Source organism: Aquila chrysaetos, chromosome W, assembly GCF_900496995.4.
Source record: "Aquila chrysaetos chrysaetos chromosome W, bAquChr1.4, whole genome shotgun sequence".
NCBI lineage: Eukaryota > Metazoa > Chordata > Aves > Accipitriformes > Accipitridae > Aquila > Aquila chrysaetos.
In genome coordinates this window covers 183,848-209,491 of record NC_054457.1, presented here as the reverse complement: position 1 = coordinate 209,491, position 25,644 = coordinate 183,848, and the positions used below count along the sequence as shown (strand labels likewise).

The 25,644-nt window shown below is 43.6% G+C and overlaps 1 long non-coding RNA gene across 1 annotated transcript; it reads left to right on the top strand.

The window, feature by feature from the left end:
* LOC121232817 lies at nt 1-23,827 on the top strand. Its single transcript, XR_005931707.1, has 3 exons — nt 1-36; nt 21,106-21,110; nt 23,714-23,827. It is a non-coding gene; the product is annotated as an uncharacterized LOC121232817 (long non-coding RNA).
* The last annotated feature ends 1,817 nt before the right edge of the window (nt 23,828-25,644 follow it).

The following is a 25,644-nucleotide window of genomic DNA, read 5'->3' as shown; positions in this document are numbered from 1 at the left end:
GGAAGAGAGAAAGATTTCACCGGTCCTGGGTCCAGTGTAGGTTCAGTCAGCCAAGGGGTCCAGTAAGCCTAGAGGTCCAGTTCTGGTGGGCTTGCGCACCTGGGGCTTCAGTTTGTGTCCTTTTATCATCCTTGCCCCTCCTTCGGGTGGGCACCTGAACTTGTCAGGTTAATGAGCAGTTTGTGAGCCTTTGGGCTTGGGGGGTCGTCTGGGGAGTAACTTCTCCTTCCCTGCAGACATGGGCATTGTTTGATCTTTGTATCAGAACAGCTTATCAGAACAGGGAGCTGCGCACCCTCCAGCACACCCTCCCCCTCCTGTTGCTGATGTCTGTGCTGATGGGCTTTTCACCTTGGCTCCTTGCTGTGCAGGGTTTGTCTTTAAGCAGAACTTGTCCCACCACAATATTTGAGACATTAACTCTTTCAGTCTCTCACAGATGAGTTAAGGTAAAGACTAATATATTATTTTTTTTACTTTGCTGAAATTTTGCTGCAGGGAATTTTGTACAGTTCCATATTGTTCCTAGTTCAATAAGTCATCTGAAGATATGTTTTCTTCTGACAGCTGATAGAATCTAAACTGTATTTCTTTTGAAAGCTATGGATATGCATTGGAAGTGGTAGAATACAGTTATGTGTGTGGTTGGAATACTATAAGATATTCTTTATAAATTTGATCTTAAAACATTTGTATGGGCTGAATTTGTGGAGGCAATAAAACACAACTTTAAGTGGACTAAGCAGCTCTGCAAGTTTTAATATCAAGGTTTAATAGCAGGGTTTCCTTGCTCACATACCTATCTCTGTGTTGACCTGAGTGACTTTTCTGAATATCAGCTCACATACTGATACCGAAAAGCCGGTAAAAGAAACTCGGAGTTTTAGAAAGCAGGCATTCTTTATTGCAGCACTGGATGCACGGGGGATAGTTCCACCTAGCGTGCATACCACAGCTTCAGCACAAACAGGTTATATAGAATAACTAATTGCATATTAATTAGATTAGTATACATACACATAAAAATTATTGTAACTGATTATCATAGTACTGCCTACATCCGATCATGCACAATGAAGGATCCATTTGAGTCGAAGGGCTGCTTTTATGACCACCAACCCATTTGAAGTTCTTGCTGGCTGTCCTTGAAGTCTTTATTCTTGTCCTTGTTTCTTTGATCTTGAAGCTTAAGGCAGTTTCAATCACATGTGGTCAGTTTCAACATTGTTCTTATCTAGCATACAGGAACATCTAGTCATAAGAGCAAAGAACTGCAAAACTTATGAATAATTACTAGTTAATCACTTGACTACACTTTTGTAATTATCTCCCCGGTTACCCTTTGTCTATTTTTTCAACCGTAATGTTAATATATGATCATTTATCAAATCTCACTTGCACAGTCACCTAGCAGCAAACCAGTTTTCATAGAAGGTACAAAATATTAAAACCATAAAAGTTTGAACAAACCACATGAAATGTATGGACATATGCTATCAATCCCCCCCTTTCTGTTTGAGGCTACTAATTCTTTTAGTAGTCTCACTTGAACATAGATTGTGTCACAGCTCATTTAAGACAGCTAAAAGCAACACAGATTATAACAACGATAATGATTACTTCTCTTGCTTTGTTGGTGTGAAAAGGGAAAGCTTCAGGCTACCCAGTAAAGGTATCAACTAGAACTAGGATATATCAGTATCCCTCTTTTTGAAGCAATTCTGTAAAATCAATTTGCCAGTATCTTCCTGGAGAATTTCCTCGTTTCGTAATTCCAAAAGTAATCTTATTACTGGTTTGGGGATTATTGTGTATACAAATTCCACATCCAATTGTAATTATTTGAATAATTTTTGTCATATCTCTACTCAAAATACACTTTTGTAAATGCTTAGCAAGGTTTTCTGTTCCCCAATGTACTTTGTTGTGTTCAGCCCAGGCAATTTCTCTCAGTATTGCGGGTGGGACTATTATTTCACCTGTTGGTGTTACAGCCCACCCTGTTTCATTTTTATTAGCCTGCAATTTAATAAATAATTCTTCATCTTTTTCATTATAATTTGGAGCATCTTTAGGCAAATTTACACTTTTCTCTGGAACTAGTGCTAGGATGCCTTTTTCTGCAGCCTCTTTAGCAGCTCTATCAGCCAATCGGTTCCCTGTTTCGGGGACAGTCCTACCTGACTGATGTGCTTTACAGTGCATTATCGTGACTGCTGTTGGCTTTTGAATGGCTTCTAACAATTTCAGTATTTGTTCTGCATGCTGAATGGTGGTTCCCTGTGCAGATAACAGTCCTCTTTCATTCCATATTGCTCCATGTGCATGTACTACTCCAAAAGCATACTTTGAGTCTGTCCAAATGTTGACTCGCTTTCCTTGACTTAGTTCCAGTGCTCGAGTAAGAGCTATCAATTCAGCCTTTTGGGCAGATACATTCGAAGGCAAAGCTCGTGATTCAATTACCTTCTCAGTAGTGGTTATCGCATATCCTGATAAACATTTTCCTTTACAGATGAAACTGCTTCCATTGGTATATAGTTCCCAATCTGTTTCTTCCAGTGGCACATCTCGGAGATCCGGTCGGCTGGAGTAAACTCCTTCACTTGTCTGCAGGCAGTCATGTTCCAATTCTCCTTCAACTTGATCAGTTGTTAAAAACACAGCAGGGTTAACGATAGTAGTAGTTCTTAAGTAAACATCATCTTGTTCCAGCAACACCACTTGGTATTTCAGCATTCTACTAGAGGATAACCAATGCCCCCCTTTCTGTTCGAGCACAGTGATTACCATATGGGGAACATACACAGTAATTCTTTGTCCTAAGGCGATTTTATGAGCTTCCTGGATCAATAGCACAGTTGCAGCGATGGCTCTCAGACAACCAGGCCATCCCAGACTCACATTGTCTAATTGTTTTGAGAAGTAGGCCACAGCTCGCCGACTTGGTCCCAGATATTGGGCCAGGACACCCAGAGTTATACCTCTTCTTTCATGAGTAAAGAGTTCAAATGTCTTTGTGAGATCTGGCGGGCCTAGGGCTGGTGCCTCCATTAGAGCCTGTTTTAGTTCTTTGAAAGCAGCTTTCCTGGCATCAGTCCAATCTATAAATCAATCCATTGCTTGAGGTTTTGAGCTGCTTGTATAAAGGTCGGACCAGCAAGCCATAATTTCCAATCCACAGGCGACACCACCCAACCATTCCCAGAAAGGCTCACAATTCTTTTAGAGTCTTAGGTTCGGGGAGATGACAAATTGCCTCCTTTCTCTCAGTTCCTAATTGTCTCTGTCCTTTCAGGATTTCAAAACCCAATAAGTTACTTGTCTCTGGGTTATTTGGGCTTTTTCTTTTGACACTCGATATCCACTGATTCCCCAAAAGTTCAAAAGGCTAATAGTTAACTTTGTGCATTGTTCTTCTGTCTCAGCTGCAATTAACAGATCATCCACATATTGCAACAAGATTCCTTGATTATTGTCTTTCTTCCAAATCTCTCATTCTCATGCCAATTGATTTCCAAAAATGGTAGGGCTGTTCTTAAAGCCTTGAGGCAAGACTGTCCATGTATATTGTGTTTTTCTCCCAGTCTCAGGATTTTCCCATTCAAAAGCAAAAAGCTCTTGACTATTGGGATCCAAGGGAATACAGAACAAGGCATCTTTTCAGTCTAACACCGTGAACCATTCTTGTTTCTCTGTTAGGGTTGTTAACAAAGTACAAGGATTTGCTACTACCGGGTGAATATCTTGTACTGTTTGATTTATTGCTCTGAGGTCTTGAACTAGCCTGTCATCTTTTTCATTAGCCTTTTTAACAGGCAAGATCGGGGTGTTATATTTGGATTCACATTCTATTAACAATTTGTACTTTAGAAATTTTTGTATTATTGGTACTAACCCTTTCCGACTTTCCAGTTTTAGGGGGTATTGTTTAATTCTTACTGGACTCGAACCTGGCTTTAATCAATTCTCACAGGCTCTGCTCTTTTGGATTTACCAGGAACTTCCCCAGCCCAGATGACTGGAATTACAGCATTATTTACTTCAACTGGTATGATCTTCTGCTTTCGGTAACTGTCCTGTAACAACAAAGCCACTGCTTCGATATGTTTAGTTTCTGGAATTAAAATTTTAATCTCACGATTTTTAAATTTAATTTCTGCTTCCAATTTCTCAAGTAGGTCTCTCCCTAACAGGGGTTTAGGAGAAATTGGCAAATACAGAAACTGATGAGTGATCCATTGCTTTCTTAATTTCATTGTCAAAGGTTTAAAGAAGGGTCTAGTCTCTCGTTCACCTATCGCACCAACAACACTAATTACTTCAGAACTTAATTCCCCCTCTAAGGTATTTAAAACTGAAAAGGTGGCTCCAGTGTCAACTAAAATTCAGTTTTCTGTTCTCCCAGATTAGCTGTAACCAGAGGTTCTGCTGGGAGACTCCCCTCCAGTCCCCGTCAGATACTTTCACTCAACTTTCCCAAGAAAGGGGGAACTTGCTAAGATTGTGTGGTCGAAATTGGGATCACTTGTGACCTTGTAGGTCTCAGGGGACATTCCCCTTTCCAGTGTCCTTCTTGTTTACAGTATGCACACTGATTCGGTCCCAGGGGCTGGTTTAATCCCACTGGTGACCCCAATCCAGTTCCTCTCCCTCGTCCAATTGACGTGCGGAAAACAGACTCCACAATCAGTGAGATTGTAAAGTAGGTATGTTCATTCAGCGCTGGGCAGCACGGGGGTTAGTCCCACCAAAGTCGTGCGCGCCTGACTTGGCGGTTCACTTTAAATTTATACAGTCAAGTGTTACATATACATAGAGTTTCGCAATATGCCTATACATAGACATTACCTATCCCCGCTTCATATTAAAATTAGCTCTAGGAAGTCATTTCCATAGTCTCCTCTCAACTGCGCTTGCATAGTGCCTCCTTATGGTGGTCGTCTGGTGGTCGTGAAGATGAAGGCTGTATGTCTTCTTCACGGTGAACTCTTAACCTTCTGTCCCTGCGCAGAACTCAGTTTTCCTTGGCATTTGTCCAAATCACAAGGTCGGTCTTGGCTGGTTCTTTGGAGTCACTGCTGCTTTTTATCAGGGACTATCTCCTGTCCCAGTCAGCCTCAACAGTGCAAACATTAAGCACCACTTCTCATCCTCTTGGGCCAACAATGCAAACGTTAAGCACCACTTCTCATCCTCTTGGGCCAACAATGCAAACGTTAAGCACCACTTCTCATCCTCTTGGGCCACGTTTACCTCTACTGAAATTTCTTTAACTTCATTATAAGCTAGATAATTATTAAACAGTTCCTATCTACATTCATATATCTACTATATCTACTAAGGTTCTTTTGGTTCCCCGTCTCACCATGCCAGCTCCTACTTTCAGAGCAGCTACTAACCTTGCATTCATTTTACTCTGTAATTCATCTCTATTTCTATATGCCACCTGAGCAACTTCTAATAATTTTCCCCAATCTCGAGAATCTGCTCCTTGTAATTTTTGTAATTTTCTTCTGATATCATCAGAGGATTGTCCTATAAATAAAGGAGCCAACTGAGCTTTTCCTTCTTCAGACTCAGGATCCATATTAGTATATTTCCTAGTGACGTGCGGAAACGGACTCCACAATCAGTGAGATTGTAAAGTAGGTATGCTTATTCAGCGCTGGGCAGCACGGGGGGTAGTCCCACCAAAGTCGTGCGTGCCCGACTCGGCAGTTAGTTTCAAGTTTATACAGTCAAGTGTTACATATTCACAATACACCTATACATATGCATGACCTGTCCCTGCTTCATATTAAAATTAGCTCCAAGAGGTCATTTCCATAGTCTCCTCTCAACTGCGCTTGCGCAGTGCCTCTTTATGGTGGTCGTCTGGTGGTCGCAGAGATGAAGATAGATGACTCCTCTGTCACCGCTAGTAACCTTTCTTCTTGCGCAGGCTCAGTGATTTCTTGGTATTCACCCAAGCCGCAAGACCAGTCTTAGCTGGCTCTTGGGGCCTGCTCCTGCTTCTTATCAGGAACTGTCTTACCTTATTGGCTGGTTCTTAGGACCAGCTCTTCTTATCAAGGACTGTCTCTATGTCAGCTAATTTCAACAATGTAAGCGCTAAACATCATCTTTCATCCCCCTTTATTATGTCTACTGAGATTCTTTTGACTCCCCTTGTCTCAGTCCCCCCTTTTCTAGAAAATAGTAAATTCTTTTACTATATCTAATCCTAGTACTTCTAATACATTATCTCCCTATCTAGCATCTTCTCAAAGTATTTGTTGGTCTCGAGTTTTCGTCGTAACTGATTCTTTTTCCATTCACTGTAAGAGTCCTGTACTCCTACAGCACAAAAAGCCACATCGAACCACTATGCCAAGAACCACAGACAAGAGAATAATGATTATTATAGTGACAAACAATTGCTTCAACCATGTCAAATCTGGCAACCAGGAGGTTAATTTTTCTAATATGTCTGTCAAGTCCCAAGAAGTGTCATCTTGGGAAGCTTCATGTAGTATTCTAGTCTTTTCCCATATCTCTTCAAGATCTGTTTCAATTCGTTGGTTTTGATTGATATAGGTACAGCAGGTTTGGTTTATAACTACACATAAGCCCCCTTCTTTTGCTAAAAGCATGTCCAATCCCATTCTATTTTGGAGTACTACTTTACTTAGGGATTGTATTTCCAGTTGCAGCCCTTGAATTGCATCAATTGTAGCTTTTTCTATAACCTCTAATGTAGCAGATATATTCACGATAGCTTTCTCCAACTCGCTTACCCCTAAAGAGGGGATTAGCCATCGGACAAAACTATGGTACCTAGTACCTCGAATAATTAGTGGGTTTTCAGTCCGTTTTACACGGAGCCAAGGTGTTCTCAAAAACCCTCGGGGAGGCGAAGCTCCCTCGAATATACTGATCTGAGGTGCAAGGTACCCCCGAACACAGTGTCCCTTCCAGTTCTGGGGTAAACTCTTTCTGGCCCTGCCATCCCCACAGAGCCACCAGTATCCGGGCCCTGTGTTGCATCTTGGACCGAGATGTGTCTCCCTTCTATCTTGTTCTTGCCCCTTCTTTTCTGGCCCCTCTTTGGTTTCCGGATATAATAGAAACTGATAGTTAAGTTCAGTCCAAGACGTTCTAATTTTCCTTTATCAAAAGTTCCCAGATTTTCTGCAAGGCTACAATTATCCATGTCTCCCCAAATATTATCAGTAATATTTAAGCAACGGCCAGTAATTAAGACCTCTTTAGGGTCAGGTACCTCCAGATCAAAGCTGGGTCCCCGCTGGGTATTTCCCTTTCCATAAAGGCATAATCCATTCCTGTCTGGCCCATCTTTAATAAGAGATGTCCAATTTGTGGTTGGGACTCCTAGAAAGGGGAGTTCCATGTTCCCCTGAGGAAGGGGATTACATACCCAACAATCTGATAAATTTAGTACTTTTGAGATACTCTCTGTCATATTTAAATAAGTATTTCGATCCCAAGCCTGCCCCTTGGGCAAGGTCCAACTGAGGAGCATGACAATCAATGTCTTACAAATTTGAGCTTCAAAGGTCCCTTTTCTTGTGAAGTCCATTGTCCTTTGGGTGCCTTCTTCACCCTAGTGTGATGGATCCAGGCGCTCTGTTCCTTGATCCTAATCGCGGTGAAGGAGGTAAGTAATACTTGAAATGGTCCTTCCCACTGCGGCTCCAGAGTTTTTTCTGTAAGAGACTTTATATACACATAATCTCCTGGTTGTATATTATGTACAGGCCCATCCAAACCTCTCCCTCGAGTCCCTACCACATGCTTCCTGATTTTATTAAGTTGCTTACCTAATGCTACCATGTAAGAAGTCATAATTTCATCCCCCTTGTACAGACACCCCTCTCTGTATCCCATAGGGTTGTCCATACAGAATTTCAAAGGGGCTCAGTCCTTCTTTCGCCCTTGGTCTTGTTCGTATACGCAGAAGGGCTAAAGGGAGAGACTGAGGCCATGTCAAATTTGCTTCTTGTCCTAATTTCACAATTTGCTGTTTGATTAAGTGGTTCATTTTTTTCCACTTGACCACTCGACTGGGGGTGATATGGAGTATGAAGCTGCCAATCTATACCTAAATGGCGGCTAATTTGTTGTACAAAAATGAGACAAAATGTGGTCCTCTGTCAGAGGATACGGTTGCTGGAACCCCAAAACATGGTATTATCTCTTGTACTAGTATTTTAGTTACCTCCCGAGCTTTAGCCGTTCTTGTTGGGAATGCTTCTGGCCAACCTGAAAAGGTATCAGTTAATACCAATAAATATCGATACCCCCCTTTTCTTGGAAGTTCTGTAAAATCAATTTGCCATTGTTGTCCAGGCCCATTGCCTTTTCCAATCTGGCCCATTTCTGGCTTGGGGGTATTCTTAGGATTAGTCTGGAGGCAAAGATCACACTGTTGAGTCACCTGTCTCACCGTGGTGTATAAATTTCTAGCCACAATTTCTCTTATCAAATGATTATACAGAGCCTCTGTTCCCCAATGTCTTTTCCTATGTTCCTCCCGTATCAAATGCCAGTAAGCAAGAGGGAAGATTAGCTTTCCTTGTGGGGTATGAGCCCACCCTTCTCATTATATGACCCTTCTAAATCTGTAATGAGCTTCTGATCTTCCTTGGTGTATTCTGGCTTACCTTCTAGGGAGATCTGCCTATCAGGAATTAAAGCCCCTTCTGTTTTTACCTTTGTTTTGGCCACTTGTTTTGCCTCTCTGTCCGCCAGCTCATTCCCTTTTTCCAAATCTGAGCTCACTTTCTGGTGTGCCTTAATATGCATAATTGCTACTTTCTTAGGGAGTGGACAGCTTCCAGTAACTTCAGAATTTCTTCTGCGTGTTTGATATTTTTCCCTTGAGAACTCAGTAGTCCTCTCTCCTTCCAAATTGCTCCATGTGCATGTACAACTCCAAAGGCATATTTTGAGTCTGTATAAATGTTCACAACTTTGCCCTGGGCCAACCCAGGGCGCGGGTTAGAGCAATTATTTCTGCCTTGCTGTGCGGAGTGTTCATGGGCAAAGCCCCTGATTCTATTACCTCTTGGCTGGTGGTGACGGCATATCCCGCATGTCGATTACCATTTAGGACGTAACTGCTTCCGTCTGTGAACACGTTTCCCCGTTTTCCATGGGGCTGTCTTTCAGGTCTGGGCGACTGGCGTATGTTGCTTCAATGGTTTCCAAACAGTCATGATGTACCGGTTCTCCTGTGTTCCCGCTGAGAAAAGAAGCTGGGTTACAATGTTAGTGACTACAATCTCCACATCATCCTGCTCTACCAATATAGCTTGATATCTCAGGAATCTTTGTGGAGAGAGCCAATGTCCACCTTTGCTTCCAGTACTGCTGATACTGTGTGAGACACCAAACAGTCATTTTCTGGCCCAGAGTAAACTTTCGGGCTTCCTGTATATTCAGTATCACAGCCGCAACCGCCCGCAGGCATCCAGGCCAACCTTTTGCAGTCGTGTCTAACTGCTTAGAGAAGTAGGCAACTGCCCGTCGATATGGACCCAGGTTTTGTGCTAATATTCCCAGGGCAATGCCCTGCTTCTCATGGGAGTAAAGAAGAATGGCTTACTCACATCTGGGAGTCCTAAGGCCGGGGCCGACATCAAAGCCTTTTTCAGTAGCTCAAAGGCTCGTTCGGTCTCCTTGTTCCACTCAAGGTGTTTCTGCTCAGTGGCTGTCAGCGCATACAGTGGTTTAACAAGCAATCCATAATTATAGATCCACAATCGGCACCACCCCGTCATTCCCAGAAAAGTCCGTAACTCTTTCTGTCTGAGGTCTCCGAGTTTGACATATTGCCTCTTTACGGGCCTGTCCCAAAGTTCTTTGTCCCGCACTAATTTCATAGCCCAAATAATTCACTTTGCGTTGCATTACCTGTGCCTTTTCTTGGATACCCGGTACCCCTGGAGTCCCAGAAATTCAACAGACTCACCGTCCACGTCATACAATCTTTCTCTGTTTTGGTGGCGATCAGGATATCATCCACGTACTGCAACAGCTTCCCCTCCTCAGACGGGGCTTCCCAGGATTCTAAGTCTTTCGCAAGCTGATTGCCAAAAATGGTAGGACTATTCTTAAATCCTTGTGGCAACACCGTCCAAGTGAGCTGGGTCTTTCGACCACTTTGGGGTTTTCCCATTCAAATGCAAATAATTTTTGGCTGGCTTCATGGAGAGGGAGGCAAAAGAAGCATCCTTCAAATCTAAAACAGTAAACCAAGTCAATTCAGGTGTTAATACAGTCAACAGGGTATATGGGTTCCACTACTGGGTAAAGATCTTCAGTTATCTTATTCACCGCCCGTAAGTCTTGGACCACCCGATATGACCCATCGGGCTTCCGAACAGGTAATATAGGGGTATTGAATTCAGACTCACATTCTTTTAATAATCCCAATGCAAAAATTTTTCTATCACTGGCCGGATTCTTTCTCTGTCTTCCTTCTTTAGGGGATATTGTTTAATTCTTACCGGCTTTTGGCCTTCCTTGATCCTAACTTCAACAGGTGGAGCACTTTTCGCTCTTCCAGGTGCATCAGTAGCCCATACCCCTGGGTACACTTGGTTTAAGATGTCCTCGTTAATGCTTCCTTCTAGGGGGAGACTGGTTAAGGTTAGGCTCAATATTTGAACATATTGCTGATCTTTTACCTCCAGAGTAATTTCTCCCTTTTCGAATACAATTTTTGCTCCCAATTGTTCCAACAAGTCCCTTCCCAAAAGTGCCTTTGGGGAGTTGGGCATATATAAAAATTTATGAATGCCCCACTGTTTTCCTAATTTATATTCTAAAGGTTTACAAAAATATGCCTTTTCACTTTGGCCAGTCGCTCCTTTCACCATGACATAATCATCTCCCAGGCATCAAAGCTTGATTCAGAACCGAGTATGTTGCTCCTGTATCTACCAAAATTCTACCTCTTGTTGTGTTTTCCCTAGCTTAATTATAACCAGTGGATCCGCTAGGGTAGATTCCCCAGGTTCCCGTCAATCTCCCTTCAAATGGGCTACCGTTCTTCCTGTTTGAGCCCTCTGATCCTCCTTGTTCCTTGGGCATTCCTTTTTCCAATGACCAATTTCTTACACAAAGCACATTGATCCTTGCCCAGTCGGGGCAAGTCTCGTCTAGGCCCTCTTCCTCTTTCTTCTCTGGATAACAGCCATAATTTCTTTGCCCTTGCCTATATCCTTCCTCTCTGTTACTAAATACTCTCCATGCTTCATCCAACAATGTTTCTAAATTCCTACTCTCTGTAGGTCATAATTTCTGAAGTTTACGCCTTATATCCCTTGTAGATTGACCCAAAAACAGGGAGACTAATTGTTGTATTCCTACCTCTGACCCAGGATCTAGTGGTGTGCTGTGGCGCATTACACCCCTCAGTCGATCCAGGAATTCAGATGGAGACTCGGAAGGACTCTGTTTAACTGCATATAAAGCTGACCAATTTATAGTTTTGGGGATTGCCCTCTCCATTCCTTTTGCAATCCACTCCTGATACCCCTGCAATCTTTCCATATGTGCAGATCTATTAACATCCCACTTTGGGTCTTGGAGAGGGAAATATTCCTTAATGTCCCCTCCTGTAATCTTATAATGGTCTTCAGCTAGGTTCCCTGCTGTTTTTAAAATCAGCTCTTTCTCTGTCTCAGTCATATATTCCAGTAATAGCTGTATATCCTTCCAATCAGGGTTATGCTGTTTTACAATAAATTGGAAATGCTTAGTTACACCTATCGGATCACCCTATAATCTTTTGCAACCTTTTCCCATTCCCCTAGGTCAGCAGTAGAAAAAGGGGTACTTTGATTAACATCGTCCCCCATCCGGCCCCACCGCCTCTCGGAGAGGTGCTTGTAAAGCTGTTTGAGGTAGTTTTTCTTCCTAGTACGGGAAGATACAGGGCTGTCCGGGGGGGTTGGAGTTCTATCCGAGTCTGCATCCTGTTCCTGTGATCAAGGGGGAGGCTTAAACAAATCAGTTAGATCTTGTTCTGGTACCTGATGGATTTTATTTGCCTTAGTACATCTTTGTACAATACTACATGCCGAACACCACCGCCTCAGTTTACCTCTAAGCTCCTTGTTGTTCTCTCGCTCAAGTGCAAGCACCATGGGGTCCTGTGGGGGTACCCATTCCACAGTCCCTTTGCCACTGCCGGATGGTTTTGGAGGGTGAAAAACATGTCTGCATACGAAACCTCATCCCATTTTTCCTTCTCCCTTAAAAAACAGCATTAGTTGTAATAGAGTATTATAATCTATTGACCCAATTAAGTGGCCACTTAGCATCACCTTCTAACTTATACAACGGCCACCATTGATTGCAGTATTTAATAAGGTTCTTTTACTTTCCGTACCTCCGGTCCCAACAATATCTTTCCAGTGGGCAATTACACAACCCAAAGGACTCTTCCTCAATACTCCTCCTTGATTGTTTCCCATCATAGAAGTGTGGAATTTGGGAAAACACTCAAGGCAGTCTGGTTTCTTCTGTCTGTTAGATGTACAGTACCACCTCCTCCCACAAGATTTACACTTCAACAAAACCCAAGCCGGATGCTAATTGCTATTATATAGTCCAGTTGCAAGCCCACATACAAAACAGGGAATCACCCCTATTAAGACGTAAAGACATTCACACATTAACAAACATACATACACCTATAAATTTCAACATATCATTTCCACACACCCACACAAAATCTTTAACATAAACTTCCAAACATTCACATCATACAATCATCGCTCCAGTTGACAACCTTTCAGCAGCTGCAAAAATGTACCAAACGCAATTGCGAGGGGGTCCGCTTACCCTTCTCCTGCCTCTTATATACCAGTCATCGACAGGTCCGTCCTGGCTCCCGATACTGGGATGCAGCGGTCACCCCGGATTTGCTCGATCTACCCCCAAGATCGCTGGCGGCCGCTCTATCGTTCAGCAAATCCCCCCTTGTTACCATACAGGGTACCTTCCTCCCATACGGGGACTACGCTGCACGCCAGACATCTCTGCGCGATTTACCAGCTGCCCCGGCCTGTACCTTTACAGGCTCCCTCTGTGAAACATACCGTTTGGTCCGCGGCTTCAGGAGGTCGTTGTCCGCTCCCGCGGTGAGCGGCTGGCAGCGGAGGCTCCTCCGAGGAAAGTGCTCGGGGCGCGCCGAGGGGCGTCTGCTCCGCAGTCGGTCCCGCAGCCGAGCAGAGAGTCTCCTGGCTGGCTCGCCAAACTGATGTGCGGAAAACAGACTCCACAATCAGTGAGATTGTAAAGTAGGTATGCTTATTCAGCGCTGGGCAGCACGGGGGGGTAGTCCCACCAAAGTCGTGCGTGCCCGACTCGGCAGTTCATTTCAAGTTTATACAGTCAAGTGTTACATATTCACAATACGCCTATACATATGCATGACCTGTCCCCGCTTCATATTAAAATTAGCTCCAAGAGGTCATTTCCATAGTCTCCTCTCAACTGCGCTTGCGCAGTGCCTCTTTATGGTGGTCGTCTGGTGGTCGCAGAGATGAAGATAGATGACTCCTCTTCGTCACCGCTAGTAACCTTTCTTCTTGCGCAGGCTCAGTGATTTCTTGGTATTCACCCAAGCCGCAAGACCAGTCTTAGCTGGCTCTTGGGGCCTGCTCCTGCTTCTTATCAGAACTGTCTTTACCTATTGGCTGGTTCTTAGGACCAGCTCTTCTTATCAAGGACTGTCTCTATGTCAGCTAATTTCAACAATGTAAGCGCTAAACATCATCTTTCATCCCCCTTTATTATGTCTACTGAGATTCTTTTGACTCCCCTTGTCTCACTAGCAGCATCTTTTAATCTGCTTAGAAATTCAGTGGGAGACTCTTTTCTATCTTGTTTAATTTCATATAATTTAGACATGTTAGTTGCCTTTGGCATAGCAGTTCTGATTCCAAATAGAACCCATTTTGATACTGATGTAGCAGTCTTCTCTGAGACAAATTATTAGGATCCCATTTGGGATCAGTAGATGGAAAATTTTGTTCCACTGTTCCCTGTAATACTCCAGAAGCCACTTGTGCTTCTACCTGGGTTTTAGCAGCTCTCCAGATCATTTCTCTTTCTGCACTATCAAAAAGTATATCCATTATTATGTATGTCTTTCCAATCAGGATCCTAAGTCTGAATCATTGTTTCAAAAGCATGGGCTGTTTGATGAGGGTTTTCGCCGATAGCTCCCAGCTGCTATTTTCCAATTATTTAAATCCACAATAGAAAAGGGTACTTTAACAGTTGCCACACCCTCAGTCCCAAGCGCCTGATGAAGAGGAGCTTGAATAACTTCGCTCTGTTTAGCTCTCATTCCCCCTGTGACAGGACTATTCATGGGCTCTCTTTCATCACTATTTCTGGGAGCAGCTCTAGGTGGGGCCCTTTGAGATCCAATTATCATATCAGTATCATCCTCTCGTTCTTGCTTGTATAACTTTAAACAACTTTGCCCAATACTACATGCAGAACAACACCTTTTGGTTTATTGTCACCATTTTTTCTTCCTTCTTTTTCTAAAGATAGCACGAAAGGATCGCTGGGTGGCATATTAATTCCACAATCCTTTTTCCCCTCAGGATGATTCTTTAAGGTAAAGAACAAATCACAATACATAACTTCATCCCATTTCTGCTCACGTCTCAAAAATAACATAAGTTGTAACATGGTGTTATAATTTAGTGTCCCATTCACAGGCCACTTTTCCCCTTCGTCAAGCTTATACAGAGGCCACCAATGATTACAATATTTAATCAAATCTTCTCTCCGCATGTTACCACCCAGGACACCCCCCAGCTGTTTCCAGTGCTTCAAAATATACCCCAGAGGTGATTTTTTTAGGGAGTTCACTTGACTGTCCTGTTCCCATTATCAATATCTTCAATATACTGAAACGGGGCGCCACAGGAACCTTAGTAGATATAGTAGATATATGGATGTAGATAGGAACTGTTTAATAATTATCTAGCTTATAGTGAAGTTAAAGAAATTTCAGTAGAGGTAGACATGGCCCAAGGGGATGAGAAGTGGTGCTTCACATTTGCATTGTTGAGGCTGACTGGGGCAGGAGATAGTCCCTCATAAGAAGCAGCAGTCCACCCCAAAAACCAGCCAAGACCGGCCTTGTGACTTTTTGGAACTAATTTTAATATGAAGCGGGGATAGATCATGCCTATGTATAGGTGCTTTGCGAAGCGAACTGCCGAGTCAGGCGCGCATGACTTTGGTGGGACTATCCCCCCGTGCTGCCCAGCGCTGAATAAACATACCTACTTTACAATCTCACTGATTGTGGAGTCTGTTTTCTGCATGTCAGTTTGGCGAGCCAGCCAGGAGACTCTCTGCTCAGCTGCGGGACCGACTGCGGAGCGGACGCCCCTCGGCGCGCCCCGAGCACTTTCCTCGGAGGAGCCTCCGCTGAACAACATCTGTTCAGGCTGAACAACATCTCTTCAATTTCTCAGAATCTCTTTTTTCCTTTTCCATTGCTAGCACAAGTGGGTCTTGCGGAGCTATATTAACTCCGCACTCTCTTTGCCATTCTGGATGATTTCTCAAAGTGAAAAACATATCCGCATATATAACTTCATCCCATTTTCCCTCCCGCCTTAAAAAATAACATCAGCTGTAGCAATGTGTTATAATTCAAAGTTCCATTAAAAGGCCACACTTTGCCACTGTCCAGTCTATATAAAGGCCACCACTGGTTGCAATATTTAATTAAGGTCTTTTTGTCCACGCTTCCGCCTGGAGGTCCCCTGATTTCCTTCCAATGTGCCAGGATACAACCTAAGGGGCTCTTTTTCAATATTCCACCGCTCTGTTTCCCTCCCATATTACTCACCCTGATTTCTGTCTGCCCAACCACAAATTATTTCCACTACGTACGTAGCTCTCTCCCTCTTGTCCCAGGAAGTCCAGACCCAACACTTAGGGCAGTCAATATCCTTTCCACAACCTATTTGCAACCTTTGTTTACACCACACACACTCCAGGATATATATATAGATCTACACTCGTTTCCCGGATGCAAAAGACACCATTCATATATCCACATTTATATAATACACCAAACAGGGAATTTCTTACAATAACAACACCACAAGACAAGTAAGACAATCAAACTCAGACTTATAACTAAAATAATAATGTACGAGTTCACATCCCAAACCATCAGTGAATCAATCACACCTCATTCGTCTCCGGCCATACCTCCCACGGAGTTACGAACTGCGGATCGGAATTTCACACACTCCCTGCAGCTGCTTCTCACTCACTCAATCATTCAATTTACCGTTTCGACACAGTTTTAACTCAGAACTCACAAACAGTATCCATAATCCAATTCCGATGCTTGTTTACCACATTCAGTTAGCCGAAAGATCAAAACCAAAAGTACATGAGTGGGCACCAAACCAAACCTAAAGCACACAAAGTGCACAACAAAAGTGCCCAAACACGTATCAAACCAAATGCATACCAAGAGCATCGGCTACCTGGCATACGCTGTCCTGCATAAGTTAGTCTTATGACTTATGGATAGCTTTACAAATGACCGGTCCCAAACCCAAAGATACAAAATAAAGAATACCTCACACTCCTTTAGATGGTGTCCTTGTCTGCTCCCGCAGTGATCCGAGTGAGGCGAGGAGTGCCTCCGGAAATCCCGGGGGTACCCTAGGGAGTCCTGTTCTCAGCGGGTCCTGCAGCCGAGCAGAGTGGGTCCCTTCATGGTCGCCAGATTGTTTCACAAATTGAGCATTCGGTGATGGAGTTCAGTATTCTTTATTGCAGCGCTGGAAGCACAGGGGATCGCTCCTCCAACGTGCTTAACCACGAGCTTAAACTGTATGGGTTAAATACATGCCTTACATACATATTCACTAGATTTCCGAGAAATGTTATGCATAGTCATTAGTTATCCGAAAAGCTATTAGCATATGTAAATGTCCTTTACGCAAGCGCATTGGAGGTCTCTGGTGGTCGTCCGGAGTCCTCTGGTGGTCGTCCATAGTCTTCCTCACTTGTCCACTGTTTGACCCTTGTTGTATGAGTTTGCGCAGTATGCTCCTCTTCTGGGCCTCACAAACAACTTCTCTGCTTATCTCCTAACTTTAGCTCAGACATCACAAAAGACAGAACATCTCCCCTTATCACACAGGATACCTCCACAAACAAGACATATCATTACATACACAGGCTTATGTCCTTGGCTTGTCTACGTAAATCAACTTATGAAGACAGTTGTTAATCTTCTAACAAATTCCGAAGTCCTTTATCTGACAATACACTGAGTCAAAGCATACGTTCTATTTCTGCATCTACTAGGCCTAGTGTCAGCCTCTGCATCAATTCCCCCCTTTTCTTTATGCTTAGGCGGATTCTTCCGCCTGTCACAGATTTTCATCTTCTTTGAAAGATTCAAAGTATTTCCCTGTTTCTAATTGGTGTCTTATTTTGTTTCGTTTCCAATCTTCATAGCTTTTTACAGTATTTTGACAGTGCCAACATAAAGCATTTTATCATGATACAGATCAATACTCCCAATGCCAAAAGGACAATGATCATAACAAAAATTTGCTTTAACCAACCAAAATTAGGTAACCATGATGTTAATTTGTTCCACATCTCTTCAAACCCCCATGTTAGGTCATCTCTCGTTACCTCGTGTAAAACTGCAGTTTGTTTCTTAATCTCTTCCAGGTCTGTAGAAATTCTTCCACTTTGATCTATATACATACAACAACTAGCATTTACGATCGTACATACTCCACCTTGGGAGGCTAACAACATATCTAATGCCATTCTATTTTGTAACACGACCTGAGACAGGCTAGATACCTCTAGTTGTAGTGCTTTATCGCATCTATTGTCCGATTTTCGATGTTCTCTATTACTGCTGATATATTGACAATGGCTTTTTCCAGTTCACATTACTCCCAACCATGGAAGGAACCACCGGGCAAAACTATGGAAGGCAGTGGGCCTTCTTACTAAAGGATTTTCAATATCTCGTTTAGCCCTTAGGAGAGGTGTTCCTTTTAGTGGGGAATTATGTATAGTTATATTTGGAATCACTGCTCCCAAGGTACATGTTCCCATCCAATCTCTAGGTAACACTTTCCGAGCAGTGTCGTTGCATAGCCAGTAACCACCCTCTCCCTTCCAGCACTGGCCATGCTGTAGTATTAACAGAGATTGAAGTCCCAATGTCTAGTGTCTTATTACAAACGGTATGATTCCCCACATATGTTCCACCATACAGTCAATCTTCCCTTGTCCCTTAGGGGGATTACATCTCCTTATGCATGTACAGTAAGGTTCCGGTGTCTCAGGGCTAGTTATTTCTAACTTCCAGATCTCATCATTGTTAGTATTCCATGAAGTATTTTCCCAAAGACCTCGCCCAGGAATGATCCTTGGTACCGGAATACCAATTAAAGGGAGTCCTTTTCCTCCGTATTCTGTTAAGTGAGTACATACCCAACAATCAGTTTTGTTCAGAATCCTAGAGATATTCTGGGTTAAAGCGAAATGTGTATTTGAGTGCCATCGAGCTCCATTTGAGCCAAGTAATGCCTCCATTACCATCATGATTTGGAGAACCACAGAGTTGTGGGCCCTGTAGGGACGACCCGTCCATGGTTTCTCGGGTGCTTTCTTCACTCTCGAATAGTGGATCCAGGCAGGCTGTTCTTTGATCCTGATAGCAGTGAAAGTCGTCAGTAAGACTTGATAAGGTCCTTCCCACTTCTCCTCCAAGGGTTGTCCTGAAAAAGTCTTTATATACACATAATCACCTGGTTTAAAGGAATGAACTGGTTGATCTAATCCTCCAGCTCTAGCTCCTAAAACTTGCTTGTTTATTTTCTCTAGCTGCTTTTGGAGGGAGATCATATAATTATATATATATCCCATACCTTGCTGGGGTTATGTCCTCCCCTGTAAACTGAAACAAGTACGGTCTTCCATACAGTATTTCAAAGGGACTTAAATTGTCCTTTGTTTTTGGTTTCACCCTCACTCTAAGCAGTGCCAAGGGGAGAGATTGGGGCCACGTTAAGTTAGTCTCCTGACTGATTTTTGCTATTTGTTGTTTGATCAAATGATTCATTTTTTCCACTTGCCCACTTGCCTGAGGTCTATATGGGGTATGCAATTGCCAATCTATTTTTAGGATCGTACTTACTTGTTGTACTATTTTGGCACAAACAAAGTGGGTGCAAAAGCGGCAGGAGGCAGCGGCGAGACGGAGGGGACCTGTATGTGGTGGTGAGGTCGGCAACCCCACGTAGCCCATGCTGCCCGCCCGCTGCCTGCCTGCCGGCAGGGTGTGGTGCGTTAATGGTGTTAGTGCAGGCGGTGGTGGAGGTAATGAAGGATATAAATCCAGCTCTTTTTCAGAGTCCACCCTGCCTGATTCAAAAGAATTATTATCAGAATCAGAATCCTGCTCATTAGCGGCCTGCTCACAAACTGTCTCCTCAAAAGCAGTATCAGGTTGTATTGGTATGATTTTCACTGCCGGCTGTAAATGCATCAGCGCAGCATAAATAAATCTCCATGTCATAATTAAATTTTCTGATACACCAAAGGCCAAAGTTTTTCGCGTTTGTAAATGCTCCCCAACTCTTTCCCAAACCTTGCTATCAAAAGTTCCCTCTGTGGGAAACCAGTTTACAATTATCCTTTACCCATATTAAAGTGAAGCAATTGTCCCCTCTGTTATTTTATACCCAGAGGCCCGTAAAATCTGCTGCAAATGTTTAAGTAGAGCTTATGCTCCTGGGAAACTGATTGAGCCATGCTACCGCAATCTCGCAACTCACCCGTTCCACAGGGGTTGCTGTTACCTATTTTCTCGGAGTCGTGGCCACTTCAGAAACTCTCCCTGTTAGATTGCGTGGTCTCCGCAGTGAAGGGGAATCACCTCTTTTCTTCTTCTCTCAATCACGTCGTTTTCTTCTCTTAATTGCGTCGTCATCTTCTCTTGATCACGTTGTCGTCTTCTCTTGATCATGTCGGGCTCACCATCTGCGGCGACTGAATCAAGCGCTCAAGCTCTCTGTGCAAGATTCCCCCTATTTCACAAAAGGATCAAACTTATATATGTATCAACAAAGGTCTAGAAAGAACTAACGGCATACAGCCAATACTACTACACAGGAGGGCATATCTGGCTCAGCTGGGATGTTTGCCAGTCCTCAGAACAGTTAAAGATAAAAACATTCCATACACATATTCGTGACTGTCTTCAGCCACATCTTCCCAGGCCTACACAAGGCCATCCTCCAACCTGACCTTGTGAAACTAGTTCTTCAAAGGCTTGGCAAACGTGCAGCACAACAAATTCTAACGGTCACTCTTGAAAACAAATGCCAGGTGTTCCGAGCTGCTCCCACAGGACTAACGTGCATTCTTTAGGATAAGATGTATCAAAACATGTAAAGGACCCATACTGCACAGAATCACCTGAGGAGGGTCAAGTAGCAGACAAGTGAGGAAAACTATGGAAGACCACCAGAGGACTCCTGAAGACCACCAAAGACCTTCAATGCAACCTGCGTAAAGGACATTTGCATATGCTAATAGTTTCCCGGAAAACTAATGAATATGTATAACATTTCTCGGAAATCTAGTGAATATGTATGTAGAACATGTACTTACCTGCACAATTAGGCCTGATGGTGTGCACGATAGGTGGAGCGATCCCCCACGCACCCAGCGCTGCAATAAAGAATGCTTGCTTTCTAAAACTCCCAAAATCAAGTCTTAGAGAGTTTCCGTGACCGGCTTTTTCGGTATCACGGGATGGTACAATATCAAGTGATATCGCTTGAACAAGAGGATGTGGTAATGAAAATATCTAATACTTTAAATCCAGCATCATTGTTGCCCTCTCGAGAAGAAGAAGGATTAACACATGATTGTTTACAGACCATCGAGCAAGCATATTCTTGCATATATTTAAAGGACTCCCCTCTACAACATCCTGATTGGGAGCTATTCACTGATGGAAGTAGCTTTGTAAATAAAGGGGAATGGAAGGCTGGGTATGCTGTTGTGACTTTGGAGAAGGAAACAGGAGTGGAACCATTGCCTGTCCTATAATGAAGGAGCTAATGGAAAGGATGCATAAAAGTACACACATGGGAGTTGAAGCTTTGCTTGAGGCAACCAGACGCTATGCTGTGGGAATTAATATGTTGTTAGTAGCTAAAAGGATTGTACAGAAATGTGTTGTTTGTTTAAAAAATAATCCTAAAATTCAGAAAAGGCTCCCCCAGGAGAGGTAAGAAAAGGTTATACACCTGCAGATTACTGGCAAATCGATTTTTTTGAACTACCTAATTGTAAAGGATATAAATATCTACTGGTGATTGTGTATACTTTTTCAGGATGGCCCGAAGCTTTCCCATGTCGCACCAACAAGGCAAGGGGAGTAGTAAAGGTTTTATTGAAAGAAATCATTCTGAGATTCAGGGTACTCGGAGGGTTCTCCTCAGATCAAGGACCGCACCTTGTAGCAGAAATAGTCCAAGAGGTATCCAAATTTTTACAAACCAAATGGGACTTGCGTACCCCATGGAGGCTGCAGTCTAGTGGGGGAGTAGAAAGAATGAACCAAACAATTAAGAGACAATTGAATAAAATTTGTCAGGAAACTCAGTTGAAAGGGCTGGAAGCTCTCCCTTTAGCATTGTTGAGAGTGAGAATTACACCAAGATCTAAGGAAAAGGTTAGCCCTTTTGAGATATCGTATGGGAAACCTTATCAAAGCATGAATCATGAGGCAGGGTCTATAGAATTAATAGGGAAACAATATCTTAAAGAATATGTGATTTCTCTAGGGAAGGTTCTGTCTTCTCTTAACAGGTATCTACAATTAAGGACGCCTCTGGGCCTGGATACTGCAGTTCATGAATTTCAGCCAGGAGATGGGGTTTATTTAAAAACCTGGAACGATGAACATCTGAAGGAACGTTGGAAAGGACCCTTTCAAGTTCTCCTAACCACATATACTGCAGTCAAACTTAATGGAGTGGGACCCTGGATCCATTATACTCAGATCAAGAAGGGACTCCCTCCAGATAAGTGGATTGTGGAAAAACAGGAAGAGAATTCTCTGCATCTAAAATTTAAAAGGGTTAGTTCATAAATTGTACTTGGGAGCAGGGCACATATATTTTTGTTTACTATTGTGATAAACTGTTCATGATTTTGATAGGAATATGGAATCCAAAATTTTAATCATCATTAACTTAATGACACTAAAAAACTAAGGGATTGGAAGATAATTTAATTTTGAAATTGATTCAGGGGTTTGGCAAATTACAAAACACTACGAGTATTACTACTTGTATACCAATTCCACATTCCAGCAAAAATCCAGTAGAATGGGGAATTCTTGCATGGAAAGAGCCACCACTGGTAAACTTAAGCAAAAACTTAAAAGCAAATGCGACTTGCTACCTCATATGGAATGAGACGTATATTCCAGGTAGTGATTATGAGACAGGCTTATCTTCCTCATACATAAACTGGAAGATCTGGGACAGGAGAGTTTGAGCTACTCCAAAGGCTAACTCTCCTACACCCAAGGATCCAACAAATTGGAGAAGCCCTATGGAAGATAACAGGACTGAGACATATGGTCAAAAGATAGCTATGAACCTTAGTCCACAGTGTTTTAAATGGACAGAACAGAACAATTTATAAATACTAGCAACCAGTATGAAGAGATTATGATGAATCCCAAGGATGGAGAATATGCCCCTGAATGGAATTGTACTCAAGTATTCAACTGCTCTGTATTAGGTCTGGCTGAAATGGAGTTAATTCTTCCCATAGCAGCCCTCGTAGTGCTGTGCTCTGCATTGGTAGCTAGAAAGGTGTTGATAACACACCAGTGTTTTGGCTACTGCTGAGCAGTGCTGGCACAGCATCAAGGCTCTCTCTCCAACGTTTTCCTCACCTCAACAGCAGGCCGGGGCTGGGCAAGATCTTGGGAGGGGACAGCTGACCTAAACTAACCAAACAGATATTCCACACCATATGACATCAGCTCAGATATGAGCTAAGTAAAGGGAGATGGAAGGGGGGCATTTTTTGTCTTCCGGAGCAACCACTACGTGTACTGAAGCCCTGCTTCCCAGGAAGTGGCCAGACATCACCTGCTGATGGGAAGTAGAGAATAACATCATATGTTTTCCTTTGCTTTCACTTTATTAAACTGTCCTTATCTTGACCCACGAGCCTTTTGTTATAATTTCTCTCCCCTGTCCAGCTGAGGAGGGGGAGTGATAGAGCAGCTTTGGTGGGCACCTGGCACCCAGCCAGGGTCAACCTACCACAATACTACAGGCCTTGCTTATTTGGGAGTTGGTTCAGGGAAGACAATAAGGAGAGCCCTCCTGTTGAGTCATGAGGTTCAGAGCAGACCCCCTTGCTATTTAGACTCCTTCTCAGAGATGAGCCTAGGGGGGGCTGGATCCAGTCTTAATCCCAGACTTGGTCAATCATTTATGTCTAAAGGGATTAGGTGTAGGGATTATGGAAAACGAAAAGGAAAGAGAGAACAAGACACAGAGAGAAAAAGGAAGAGACAGAGATTTCACAGGTCCTGGGTCCAGTGTTGGTTCAGTCAATGGAGGAGTCCAGTCAGCCTAGGGGTCCAATTCTGGTGGGCTTGCACACGTGGGGCTTCAGTTTGTGACCTTTTATCATCCTTGCCCCTCCTTCGGGCGGGCACTCGAACTCATTAGGCTAATTAGGTGTCATGAGAGGTTTGTGAGCCGTTGGGCTTGGGGGTCCTTTGGGGAGTAACTTCCCCTTCCCTGCATGGTGAGCTGTCCTGCTCAGCACATAAGAACAGCACATCAGAACAAGGAGCTGTACACCCTCTGGCAAGCCCTCCCCCTCCCGTTGCTGATGGGTGCTGATCGGCTTCTTTTCACCTGCAGTTCCTTTCTATGCAGGGTTCCTTGTTATGCAGAGTGTGCCATTAAGCAGAACTTGCCCCACCACAATGTTTGAGACATTAACTCTTTCAGTCCCTCACACATAGATACTATTGCACAAGTTATCCATGAATGTGAAACGTGCTGCAATTAAGCAAGCCAAGCGGTTAAAGCCCCTGTGGTATGGAGGGCGATGGCTGAAATATAAATATGGGGAAGCCTGGCAGATCGACTATATCACACTCCCCCAAACTCGCCAAGGCAAGTGCCATGTGCTTACAATGGTGGAAGCAACCACCGAGTGGCTGGAAACATATCCTGACGTGCGGAAACAGACTCCACAATCAGTGAGATTGTAAAGTAGGTATGTTCATTCAGCGCTGGGCAGCACGGGGGGTAGTCCCACCAAAGTCGTGCGCGCCTGACTCGGCAGTTCGTTTCAAATTTATACAGTCAAGTGAGGAGATTGAAGTAGACGGACACCTGCAATCTTGAGAGCAGACAACAGATGACCCTTTATTGCTAAAACACACACATACTTATAGTCACATATTCTGCAAAGTCACGGTACATGCGCACAAGCATAAAATATGATTGGTTATATCAACACTGTACACGCGCATAAACATAGGACATAATTGGTTATACCAACTAAAACATGCAAAACTTGTCTCAGTCTAATTGGTCAAGATAAACTGCCGAATTGAGGTTCTTCATGCCAAGTTCCCTTTATCGTGTGTAATGAACGGGTTAACTTTGTTCATGAAATCGCATGTGGAGGTAGGGATATTCTTCACTTATCTAAGACCATGAGTACCGATGATTAGCATATGTAGAGAGACGTTTACAGAGCATGAATGGGACTTGAGTCACCTAAAGAACAGCTGAGGAAGACTTCGGCCTTCATCCCAACAACCACCAGAAGGCAAATTACGACCACTTAACACCTGATGGCACAAGATACCGAAGATACCAGCCAGCCATCACGTATCAGGGACTAAAAAGACTGTATAAATAAAGAGGCTCTTCCCCTGTTTGGGCGCGAGGTTGTGGTGGAGCACTGTCTCCCCGGCCGCCCAGCGCTGTTTTGCTCTTTTATCGCTTGCTAATAAATTCGATCTTTTATTTAATACAGATTGGCTCCTCCAATTTGTCACAAGCGTCTTTAACAAACTTGGTGCCGTGACTCGGATCCAGGTTCTTTGGTGCGGACCCTTGCAAGCGGGGAGGCGCCCTATCCCCGGATAGCCCCGTCTTGAAGAGGTGCCGCCGCCATACCCTGGACCCACGAACCCCTCTAAATTACGATAACTGAGCAAAAGAACCTGCTGGACCCCTTAAATTTTGTGCACGAAGACCAAACGAAGACCCCGGGAGTGGGTGAGTATATAAAGCGTGAGCCGTTTGGTTGGGGTGGTTATCCCGAGGTGCGATTGTGTGAGAGGTCTCTCTGAGATCACACGAGTGCGGACCCTCCAGTAGTGCAGTTCTCGTAGCCCACGAGGGAGCGAGTCACGACCGAGGGGAAGTGAGTGTGTGTGTGGATAAAGGCACCTCGGAAGATGGGGCAGAGGAAAAGCAAGCCCTCTGGACCCATGGGGATGGGGAAGGGAAATAAGTTACCAGA